Here is a 12576-nt window from a genome sequence, read left to right on the forward strand (position 1 = left end):
TACACAAAACTCACATAAACAATTAAATGTATATCATATTATAGCATCATATATCGAGATTTGATTATTAGAATAATCTCAGTCTACTACCTAATTTATTTATGTAAGAACTTTTTATTTATCTTTGTATAACAAAGTTAGGAAAACCCTGAATCTTAGAGAACCAATTACATCACGTCTTACTAAGATTAGAAAGCCAATCAGAGGGAAGCTTATAAATCGTTTAAGGAAGAGATGAAATTTTTCTGAAAATCACTCTCTCTGGCTTGTGATCTCGTCCATGAGGAGCACATGCAGATTAGGGCTTTTTCTTCCAATTAATTTTTGTTGAAGTACAAGCCAATCCCCTTTTTTAATGTCAAATATATGTAATTACTGTTGATTATTTGCAAACTCAGTGTTGCTAAAGAGTTCTTAACTGTAACTTATTCTCATAAATATATTTTTTTAACGCTGATAGAAATCTATAATGAATCTGGACCATACACGAGCCCAGTGGAGACAAAAGGACCTGGCTATTTAATTATTGGACTCTACAATTTACTCTAGACGACCTCCAAGAACACCATTATAGTGAGTGTGCAAATTTTGTCTTAAATGAGCTCATTTATTAAGAAGGCCTTTAGCAGTGAATTGGAGAATTGATTGAAGCACTATATAAATTTATTATAGTTTAAGAAATTCGCAATGTGTCGACTACTATCATATAAGTTATGAAAACTCTTTCATGAATTGATTGATTTATGTAGGGAGCTTATTTCCATGCACGGCACGAACTCATAAACCCTGAGATAGTGAATTGTTATTTTTATTAATCATTATTTGTTCATTGATCAAAGTATATCCTGTTAATAAATCTACAGACCGAACAGGTTTTGAGTTGTAGAATTCTGAATTGACTTGAAGTCCACATATCAGTATTAAATATACCTATATATTTTTTAAAGCACACAATATTGTGAATGTTCATAAACTCTGTGATAATTATTCAAATATTAGAAAAGAATTTATTTAAAGAAAATTATAGATATAAGAATACTTTATATATATTATTTTATGTGAATATATTTTATGTTTTATGTCAGCATACAAAATCTTAGAGGTTTTTATTATTTCCTAACTCATCTCGTGATATACAGTTTGAGCTGACTAGGTACCAAGAAATATTTGTCTGCAGCAAATAAAATCAGTGAATCAATCAATATTGATCTTATTCAGAGCATTCATTACTTATCATCCTTTGATGATAGTCACACTATTCAGCCAGAAAGATCTTACTGATAATAATATTAATAAGTCTACAGTATATCATATAGGGATCCAGAGAACTTCAAGAGCAGGCATTGTAAGTTTCCAGGAATTTCAAAAGGATAAATTGGTGCATACCTGTATTCATGACAAGCGTTTTAAGGATAAACTAGAAAAGTCATAGTTGGTCTTCATTGTTCTTGATTGAATATATGGTTACTGATAATCAGTCACCAACTATCTTTTTGATTTCCTTATTGGTATTCCTCCAGAACTTCACGGAAACAGCGGTAAGAATTATTGATCACCAGTCATTGAACCCTGTGGTGATTAAATATATTTGGAATACTCATGCATCTACTACTGAGCTAGAGCTGCGGTTTGAACCCAGCATATTTGCGAGCCAGATCGCCTTGAGTTTTTGCAAATTCAATTGCAAAATAGGGATTTTAGCAACCGCTCCAGTACATATCAAATATACCGCACCACATATGAATGGTTTGCAATTTACTACTTTACAACTGTCAAAAACATAATTGGCATCGTTGTGGACCTAGAAAAGGGTAGTACCACCAGCTTTGTCGAATGATAAACTAGGATAGCAAAACCAAAGTTGATTGAATACTGTCATTATGATGTGGACCGCACTATAGAACTGAACATGAGAGATGTGTCTTCTATAGCTCTTAACCGAATATTAGAGAGTGAGTGGGAGGCCTTCTGAATCATTTTTATTTATTTTTGATTTTCATTATTATTATTATTTTTTTATCCTAATAATTTATTGTTATTTATTTTCGATTTCTTTTATTAATTTTTTTAATTCTTTTATTTTTTTTCCAAAGTTTTTTCTAAGTTATTTTTTTCCAAGTTTTGAAGTTCTGATGTTCTGACCTGACCTTGACCTTGACCTTGACCTTGACTTTGACCTTGACCTCGACTTTGACCTCGGCTTTGACCTTGACCTTGACTTTGACCTCGACCTTGACCTTGAGGTTAGGTGAGGTTAGGTTGAAATTTTTTTCCTAAGTTAAGTTGGGTTGGTGGAGAATTCTGGCGCAGTGTGCTAGAGTCGCCATTTCTATACTACTAATAGTACTAGTGAATTCGCAGCCTTTTCGACAGAACAATAGAAGAACTCATTACAGTATCAACATTAATCAAGATTCCTGGCTGATGCAATATTCAATAAAAATTAAATCCAATAGAGATTTAATCAACATTCAATGGGATTCTAATCAACTGAACAATAGAGCTGATGATTATTCACAGCCGCTGCGATAATACAGTAGTTCAATTTTGATATAAATACAGCTACCTCGACACTCAGAAAGTCAGAAGCTTCCGGATCTTGCTGTTTCAGAACATTGACAGATCTTCTCTTCAATACCTCTATCATAATGAAGGTATGTACCAAAATGATTCAAAACACTTGGTTATGGTTTTTCTCAGGATAGAGGAACAAGATTGTGATTATTTTCAATTGTGCTTGGCTTGAATATTTTTGTGTGCTTTGAGTTTGTCTATGTGTCTAGTCAAATAAAATATATCCAATTTATCTATGCTGGGATATTCCTTGCATGATTTGTTATATCATTTGTATTAGTCGACAATATAAGATATTTTTAGTTCCTCCAAAATATTGTTGGTTGCAAGTTTTTTAACGCTTCATGGGTAGGATCACTATCGTTCCTCAAGAAGCAATCTCTCTACAGCTTTTCGAATAATGTTTTCAGGATATTTTTTCTGTCTCCATTCGTTTATTTATTCAGGTTGTTTGTCTATTTGTTTGATCTTGATTCTAAACTTCATTAGGATTTTTCGTTTTGAAACAGAGAGTTTTTGTTCTCGGTCAATGTTTGATTACTCATATGAGAACAGGTACTTTACACACCGCTTCCGTTTATTTATTAAAAAATAACTGTTTTTTACAGTTCCAGCATTGAATTTAATAATCTACCAGAGAATATGGATTTGTAGTTCTCAAAACAACACTTATGAGCATATTTGATCTATAACAAGTATTATAGATCCCCTTTATGATTCCTTCATGAACTCAATGAACTCAATCCTTTATGACTCTTCATTATTGAAGAATCTTAAGATTGTCTCAACTGCACTGATCTTCCATGGTAAAACTATTGCATGAGACAAGGAGGATCTTGGAGCTTTTAGAACGGCACTACTGATGCTTTCTCTGGAAAGCCTTTTTGAGAAACGATTCAAAAATACTTGATTTTTTATGACAACACTGCGATTATTCCAAACTCAGATTCAAATCCGAATACATCTTTTCTAGAGCTGTGTCCACACTGAACAAATGTTGGACATACATGTTCGGCAAACATGTTTGTTGAGGGGCTCAGGGACAAACATTTCGAAACGTTTGGTCAATCATTGTTTGTCGAACAAAAAATTACTGTTTTTCCAAAAATTTTCAGTGTTTGTTGTAAAACGTAAAATCTGCTCTCTCCACTTACAACTATTCTGTTTGGTGACACGTCCACTCTGCCCACAAGAAACCATTGCTTGTCAAATATAATGAAATTGCCTAAACTGTTTCAACAAACATGTTTGTCGAATATTTGTTCAGTATGGTCCCGGCTTAAGAGAAACAATTTTCTGATCATTAATTTCCTGAGATATGAGCGTCTTGAATTTGAAGTTTTGAAACATATCATTGCAAATTCAGAGACAGATAAATACAAATTTTTTTTAGATTGGAATTGGATTCTTCTCATTGCAAATCCAGTGAGGAATAAATTAATGGATTTTTGAGAATGATTTTTTCATGGTATTGTTGATTGAATAGAACAGACAAATTTCGAAACTATAAATTTTGATAAAGTTATCCCATTTACAAAAAATTAACAGAAATAACTCAACTAAGAGTCAGTTTCGGTGTCCTGGCTGATGCAAAATCCAATAGGAATTTGATCATAATTCAATAAGAATTCAATCAATAGGATTCCAATCAACTGAACAATAGTACTAGTGAATTTGCAGCCTTTCTGACAGAACAATAGAAGAACTCATTACAGTATTGACATTAATCAAGAGTCCTGGTTGATGCAATATTCAATAAAAATTTGATCATAATGCAATAGAGATTTAATCAACATTCAATAAGATTCTAACCAACTGAACAATAGAGCTGATGATTATTCACAGCCTCTGCGATAATACAGTAGTTGAATTATCAACTCATTGAGAAAAATAATTGACTTTCATTATCATTGAATCGAAAATATACAAAAATTAGTAGCTTTGTATGCACTTCATATAAACACTCATTTGCCTATTTGCTTTTTTCACAGCTCTTCTACGTAGTTCTCATAGCATCTGCGTTGGTTTTCCTGAGTTTTATGTCTCCGGTTCCTGCCGCTCCTGTGCCTGATGGACATTCTAGAAGAAGTAATGTAACTGCAAATCATTGGAAATGAACGGTAGAACCCATTTAAAATGAATTGTGATGCGGGAAATTTTATTTAATTATTCATTTAAATAATAAATAAATTGTTTTTGCGGGAAAATAATCACTACTTGTGGAATGGAAGTTTTTTATTGATTCAACCCATGTACCACCTTAGAGGAAAGATATCATATTATGCTAAAGCTATATCTTCTTCTCTATCTCTTCTCTTCTTCTCTATACTTATAAAAGGCTAAGCCCCTACAGACTGAAATCACACCACAGCCCAAACTACTGAGCCTAAAAACTTTAGATTCTGCACGATTGTTTATGGTAGCCTCAAAACATCCACTAAGAAAGGATTTTCAGAAATTTGCCCCCCTGAGGGAGCTGGGCCCCCCCAAAATTTTGTACTTTTTAACCGCTCATTGCACAGCAAAGTCATGAGGAACTTTTTCGTTCAGCTACGAAAAAAAATTAGATCCATGCAGAAAAATTTAGATCAGGAGCACAGGGGGGTCCAGGAGAGGGCATTTTTCGATAATTTTGATGTAAAATCACACTACAGCTCAAACTAATTGTCCTACAGACTTGAAACTTTGCCCAAATATTCTTCAAACATGCTAGACGCGCACTAAGAACGGATTTTGAGATATTTTCCCTCTAAGGGTTTCAAAGGATGAAAAAGGATCCTATCAAGTAAAGTTATGAACATGGTAAGGTGAGTGCCATATGGAAATGAGATAATTTATTGACATGTGATATTCTAACATATGTTGTAATCATTGGAAATAACAAAATAATATGATAGAAATTCAAAAAATAACATCTGTTGTATTATTGCTTTCTACCTTATTCCACTCAACCTGAATAATATTGTTCTGATAATTTATTGATAAATATGTTCATTAAAATTATTATCCAGTTTTTGCAGTTTACCTAATATTTGATCTAATTTCTCCTCAATAGCAATGTCTACTATTGAGGAGAAATTAGATCAAATATTAGGTAAACTGCAAAAACTGGATACTTTGGATAATAAGGTGGATACAATAAATAGTAATTTTCGGAAGGAAATAGAAGAAATCAAAACGGAAATTTTTCACATAAAACAAGAGAAGGCAAAGAAGGACACGCTCAATGATGCGAAAGAAAGAAAATTCAACCTGTTGCTGTTTGGAGTTCGAAGTGAAGAGTTTTTCGCTATGAATAAGGAGGTTATTGCAATTTTACAGTTTCTGGTTCCTGATACTAATGAAAATTCAATTAGAGACTTATGGAGAACGAACAGGAATAAAGTAGGATCACCGGTTATTGTAAAACTAAATTCAATTGTAATTAAAAATTTGATATTGAAAGCAAAAAGAAAACTGCAAGAAAATGAAGGATTCAAAAGTATTCAAATAAAGGAAGATTTTACTCGTGAGATAAGGGCTATCAGAAAACAATTATTCCCACATCTAGTAAGTTTAAAATCAGAAGGAAGAAAAGTGATTATGATAGGAGACAAATTGAAAGTTGATGGGAGGGTTTTTTCCCTGGATGACCTGGAAAAGCAAGAGTCTAACTCCTCCAAGAGAGCAAGAAGCGAAGAGAAATCTCCAAAGCCGCAGGAAGAAATAACCAAGAATTTCCTTGATCGTCAGTCTGCAAAGAAAGGAAGAAAACTCAACAGAAATAACAGTTTAGATAGATTTGTCATGAAAAACACTGAGAAAAATAGTGAAGGGGAGAAGCTGAAGGAACCAAAAATTACAAATCAAGATGAGAATTCAGCAGGAATGGAGCAAACAGAAAACCAGAAAGAATAGCAAATTATGGGAACTAGGCCGCCAACCAACAAAATCCGAAAAAAGAATGATTGTAATAATTTAGAAGATAAGAGGAATAGCATTTCCCCAGGACGGTTGGTCACCGAGGGGAAAAATGACCAATACCCCCCAGGGTTAATTGTAGGTACTTTGAACGTTCGTACTCTCAGAACCGAAGATAGATTGTGTGAATTGGAGGAAGCACTAGAGAAGACAAATATTGATATTCTAGGAGTATCCGAAGTGAGAAGGAACTCTGAAAAAATCGTACAAAGGAAAAGCGGATATATTTTCTATCACTATGGAGAAACGCAAGGCCAAAAAGGAGTGGGATTCATCATTAGAGAAAAACTGAAATCAAAAATAATTGAATTTAAAGGGATTACGGAGAGGCTGGCTATTTTGAGAATAAGAGTCGGGTGTTCAAAGATATTGAACATATATCAAGTTTATGCACCGACTGCAGAAGCAGAGAAAGAGGAACGTGAAGCATTCTACGAGCAGTTGTCCACAGCAATCAGACATGAAAAAAATAACTGGAAAAATACGGCAATAATTTTAGGAGATTTCAACGCTCAGGTCGGTCGACAAGAAGACAATGAAGCAAATGTAGTCGGTGAATATGGATATGGGAGAAGGAACGAAGTAGGTCAGTTGTTAGTCGATTTCTGTTTCCAGCATGGCTTGAGGGTAATCAACACTTTCTTCAAGAAAAGAGCTGGGAAAAAGTGGACTTGGATTTCCCCCAACCAGCAGACCAAAAATGAGATTGATTATGTGCTTACCGCTCAAAGTGGATTTATAAAACGGTTCGAAGTGACAGGGAAATTTCAATTCACAACGGATCATAGAATGTTAATAATCGAACTATCACAGGATTGGACAACAAGGAGACCAAGAACTGAATGGAACGGATCTATGAGCAGGACTCTAGTGATTGATGACAATGGTTTGAGGGAATTGGAAGACAGTATGCAATTGTTAAGTCAAACTCATCTTCAGGCTGACTTTCAAGAGAGTTATAATATATTAGAAAATGCTATAAGAAACACTTTTAGACTCTCACAGACTTCCAATTTTAGCAAAATATCACAGAGTACACGGCAAACAATAAGAGCACGGGAGGACATGAAGCGAAGAAAACAGAAGAATACAAGAGAAAAATTAGAATACAATTTATTATGCAAAAAAGCTAGATTTGAAATTCGCAGAGATATCAAACGATTTGAAGACAATATTATCAACAGAATTTTAGAAACTGATGGCTCCACAAAGAAAATCAGGAAAACCCTTTCAAGTGGTGTAGAGTGGAATACTGGTTTGAAAGACAAGACAGGCCGTATAGATAGGAAGAGAGATGGCATAATTGAGAAGGCATCAGTGTATTATGAGAAGTTGTTTAAAAGTTCCTGTAGTATAGCAACATATAATATCATTACTGCAGTAAATGGAGTACCCGATTTTCAAGAAAATGAATTATCAGATATTATAAAACGACTGAAGAACAATAAGATGGCAGGAATAGACAAAATTTCCAATGAAATGATAAAAGCTATTTCGACAAATATTTTGAGGGCTCTTGTTGATTGCTTCAATAGAATATTGGAAGAACAAAAAGTTCCATTACAATGGAAATTGGCGGACATAATACTCTTGTTCAAAAAAGGCGATAATTATAATATAAATAACTATCGACCAATTAGTATAACCTCTTGTATGGGAAAGTTATTTATGAAGGCTATGTCAGATCGCATCCTACCAAACCTAGTAATTCATCAGCCAGTTGAGCAAGCTGGATTCAGACGAGGTTTCTCAACAGTTGACAATCTACATATTATAAATCAATTAATAGAAAAATGCTCTGAATATCAAATTAAAGTTTATCTGGCCTTCATCGATTATAAAAAAGCTTTTGACAGCTTGAATCATAGTTTCCTGTTCAAATCTCTGCGTGATCAAGGTGTCCCTGAAGTATATCTGAATATTCTGAAGAATTACTACGAAAACAGCACTGCAAGAATACTTCTTGAAAAGTCAGGCAAATATTTCAAATTAAGTAGAGGAGTCAAGCAAGGGGATCCCTTGTCACCTATATTCTTCAATTCAGCTCTTCAGGAGGTGTTTAAGCAGCTGAATTGGGAAAGGAGAGGAATTTCGATAAGAGGAGAATACTTGAATCACCTGCGTTTTGCCGATGATGTGGTACTGATTGGAAAGTCGCTGCAAGAATTGAAAGATATGATATGGGAACTGTCATTAGTGAGTAGAAAAGCCGGACTTGAAATCAGTCCTGAGAAGACCAGCCTCATGACAAACGCAACCAGAGGATTAATTGAGCTGGATGGAAAAGCTTTGAGTTGGGCGCAGGAAGTGATTTATCTTGGGCAGTGTTTTTCATTTGATGAAAGAGAAGTGAAGGAGATTAAACGAAGACGAGCTGCTGCTTGGAAAAAGTTCTGGTCTCTCAAGTGCATCATGAAAAATAAGGATGTCAGCTTAACGTCCAAAGCCAAGGTGCTTAGATCATGTGTGTTTCCTACTCTGACGTACGGAGCGCAAACATGGACATGCAAAGCGAGTACTATCGACGCAATTCGGAAGTCTCAAGTGTCAATGGAAAGAAGTATTTTAAATATTCACCGAATGCAGAGAATTCGCACCACTACAATAAAAAATAAAGTCAAGTTGGAAGATGTCACAAGTGTCATAAAGAAATTGAAGTGGAAATGGGCAGGCCATCTTTCTAGGCTACAAGATGGAAGATGGACAAGGAAAGTGACTGAATGGGAGCCGACGTGGCGACGGAGAAACGTTGGCAGGCCAAGGGCGAGGTGGAAGGACGACATTGTCAGAATAGCTGGAGACAACTGGATGATAGCAGCAAGAGAGCGAGAGAGATGGCACAACCTGGGGGAGGCCTATGCTCGGTGACGGGCTTAGTTTCCAGAACAAAAACATAAAAAAAGACTATTGAAGTGAAATAATTTTATTTAAAAATCATTTTGTATATTGAAGCGTCATTAACTTATTGTATGTTATGGAACAAAAATAAAGGCTTTATTTATTTATTATCATTGAATCGAAAATATATGAAAATTAGTAGCTTTGTATGCACTTCATATAAACTTCATTTGCCTATTTGCTTTCTTTACAGTTCTTCTACTTAGTTCTCATAGCATCTGCGTTGGTTTTCCTGAGTTATATGATGTCTCCGGTTCCTGCCGCTCCTATGCCTGATGGACATTCTAGAAGAAGGAATTTAACGCTATGGAAACAAACGGTAGAACCCATTTAATATAAATTGTGATGCGGGAAATTTTATTTATTCATTTATTTGAATAATAAATAAATTGTTTTTGCAAGAAAATGATTACTACTTGTGGAATGGAAGTTTTTTATTTATACAACCCATGTACCACCTTAGAGGTAAGATAGCTATTATGCTGAAGCTATATCTTCTCTATGGTACTACACTGTAGTGTTCGTGTCATTGATTTGATAATAGAATAATTTTTCCATAGATCTTGTACTAGAGCTTAAAGATACTTTTGTAAGACAACTAGTTGTCATAAATGTTGAATGGTAGATTTGGATCAATTTTACTGTTGTCAAGGGATATTTCCTTATTGGATATTGCCTAATGAAAACTTTAAACCTTCAAATATTTTGAGAAGTTCACTGCCTCTACCTGCAATATCGATGACGTCACAATGGCACAAGAGTAGTATGAAAGGGCAAGTTCTGGCACACACATGTGCCAGAACCCGCCTTCTCATCAAGGTCACCAAGGTCAACCAAACCTAACTTCAAGGTCACCCAGGTCAACCAAACCTAACTTCAAGGTCACCCAGGTCAACCAAACCTAACCTCAAGGTCACCCAGGTCAACCAAACCTAACATCAAGGTCATCCAGGTCAACCAAACCTAACCTCAAGGTCATCCAGGTCAACCAAATCTAACCTCATGGTCATCCAGACAACCAAACCTAACCTCATGGTCATCCAGGTCAACCAAACCTAACCTCAAGGTCATCAAGGTCAACCAAACCCAACCTTAAGGTCATCCAGGTCAACCAAACTTGGAAAAAAAATAAAGAATAAAAAAAAACAAATTAAAAAAAAAATTAAAAAAAATTGAAAAAAAAATTAAAAAGAAAAAAATTAAAAAAAAATTTGAAAAAAAATTAAAAAAAAATAGAAAAAAAAATAGAAAAAAGAAAGGAAATAAAAAAAAACACATAAAATCAGGAATAAATGGGAAAAAAATCCCTGTGGATCTTGAACTGGGGCTATAAAAGGAGTTGTTCTGTAAGGAGCACGACATTGTATCTTGTGCAGTCGTGCCGCCAGTACGTGTGTGTGATTTTTGTCTATTTGCTTTGGATTACTTTCATCTTTATCATCATCAAGAGTAAGTAGCAGTGCATTTTATAGCTATATATATATTTATATTATATTCCTGATTTGACAATAAAATTTAAAAGAGTTGAATTTTGGAGTAGATGGTTTGAGACTGTCAATTGAATTCCAAAATGACTTAAATTCAAAAGTGACTAGTTTAATTGTGAATCAGGTTCCAATACATAGAGTAAATGACATAGTCAAAAATGACTAGTGTAATTGTGAATTAGGTTGCAATACATACAAGTTGATAGTTTAATTGTGAATTATGTTCTTTGAGTTGGTGGTTGTGATTCATCCTAACCTGAAAACGTATAACAAGTCTTTGCCCTAGAATTAGGCTGTACCCACAATATGTTTGACATTGATAGTGATGAAGGTGTGTATGTCGTTTCAGAGATAGAAGTAGATCCCCTATCACAAAGTAGATCCTAGAACCCCATTCACATTCCCCCACCCCCCACCATACAGCTCCCGACCATCATCCCCTAGAACATTCGATATAAACATCTATGAACCTCCATCCCCGACACATCCACACATCCGACCCACGATCCTAGATATTGATACTGATTCACCGCCTTCATCCCCAACATCTGTTGATAGTGATGAAGGTATATATATAGAGTTGAATACTGCATACCATACTTATACAATATTGTATTGCATTGTTCCAGATGAGCAAAGCTGCACGATGTCAACAAACAGTAAACTCTGTGGACGAGTTTGTTGTTCTGGAGGAGGCATTTGAATCTCGGCTCCAGACTCTATACTACAATAATGCATACAAGGATGAGCCCGCCGAAGATTTCCACACCTTTCTGAACGGTCTGAAGGATAAAATTCTTCACATCATCAGTCAGCAACAGCAGACACATGGAGCAATGAAGTTCAATCTAGTATTGGAGGCAACATATTTCCGCAGCACCCTTGATAAGACCTTCTTCAAACAAGAAGAGTTTCAGAATGTCGCCTTCAAAACTCCAAACTACACCATCTTCAGTATCATCAATCTTCCAGACATCATCAACCAAGTGTGCATGACCCTACTGGATGAGGAGTCGAAATTCGAAGGAAATTCCAGTGGATGGAGTTTGCTTATCATCAATGGATTGCTCATCAGGATTTCCGCCTTCATCCCCAACATCTGAAAGAAGTAGACCTCAATCCTCAACCCCAGCCCAATCCTCAGCCCACACGGATCGATGGCTGGCTCAATATTGTGCAAACTCTTCATTAGTTCCCACCACCAGTCATCCAACCGCCACCAGTCGCCCCACCATCACCACCAGTCGCCCCACCATCGTCACCAGTCGCCCAACCATCGTCACCAGTCGCCCCACCATCGTCACCAGTCACCCCACCATTGTCACCAGTCACCCCACCATCATCACCAGTCGCCCCACCATTGTCACCAGTCGCCCCACCATCGCCACCAGTCATCCCACCACCACCGCCAGTTGCCCCACCATTGTCAACAGTCACCCCACCATCGCCACCAGTCAGCCCACCACCGCCGCCAATCATCCCACCAGCCGAGGCCAAGACAGTTTCAATTTGGCAGTAGCCCTCATCACACCAATCAGTTAATATCGAATGTATTACCATTTGTAATATATGATAATAAAGAAATAAACCATCATTGGCTGATCCACTGTCTAAAACTTCTGTTCAAGAAAGTCAAATACTATTAAATGTATAACCA

The 12576-nt window shown here is 35.8% G+C and overlaps 1 long non-coding RNA gene across 1 annotated transcript; it reads left to right on the plus strand.

The window, feature by feature from the left end:
• Window positions 1–2507: 2507 nt before the first annotated feature.
• Window positions 2508–4804, plus strand: LOC120353074. Its single transcript, XR_005572171.1, has 2 exons — window positions 2508–2654; window positions 4566–4804. It is a non-coding gene; the product is annotated as an uncharacterized LOC120353074 (long non-coding RNA).
• Window positions 4805–12576: the final 7772 nt, after the last annotated feature.

This window comes from Nilaparvata lugens, chromosome 9 (genome assembly GCF_014356525.2).
Source record: "Nilaparvata lugens isolate BPH chromosome 9, ASM1435652v1, whole genome shotgun sequence".
NCBI lineage: Eukaryota > Metazoa > Arthropoda > Insecta > Hemiptera > Delphacidae > Nilaparvata > Nilaparvata lugens.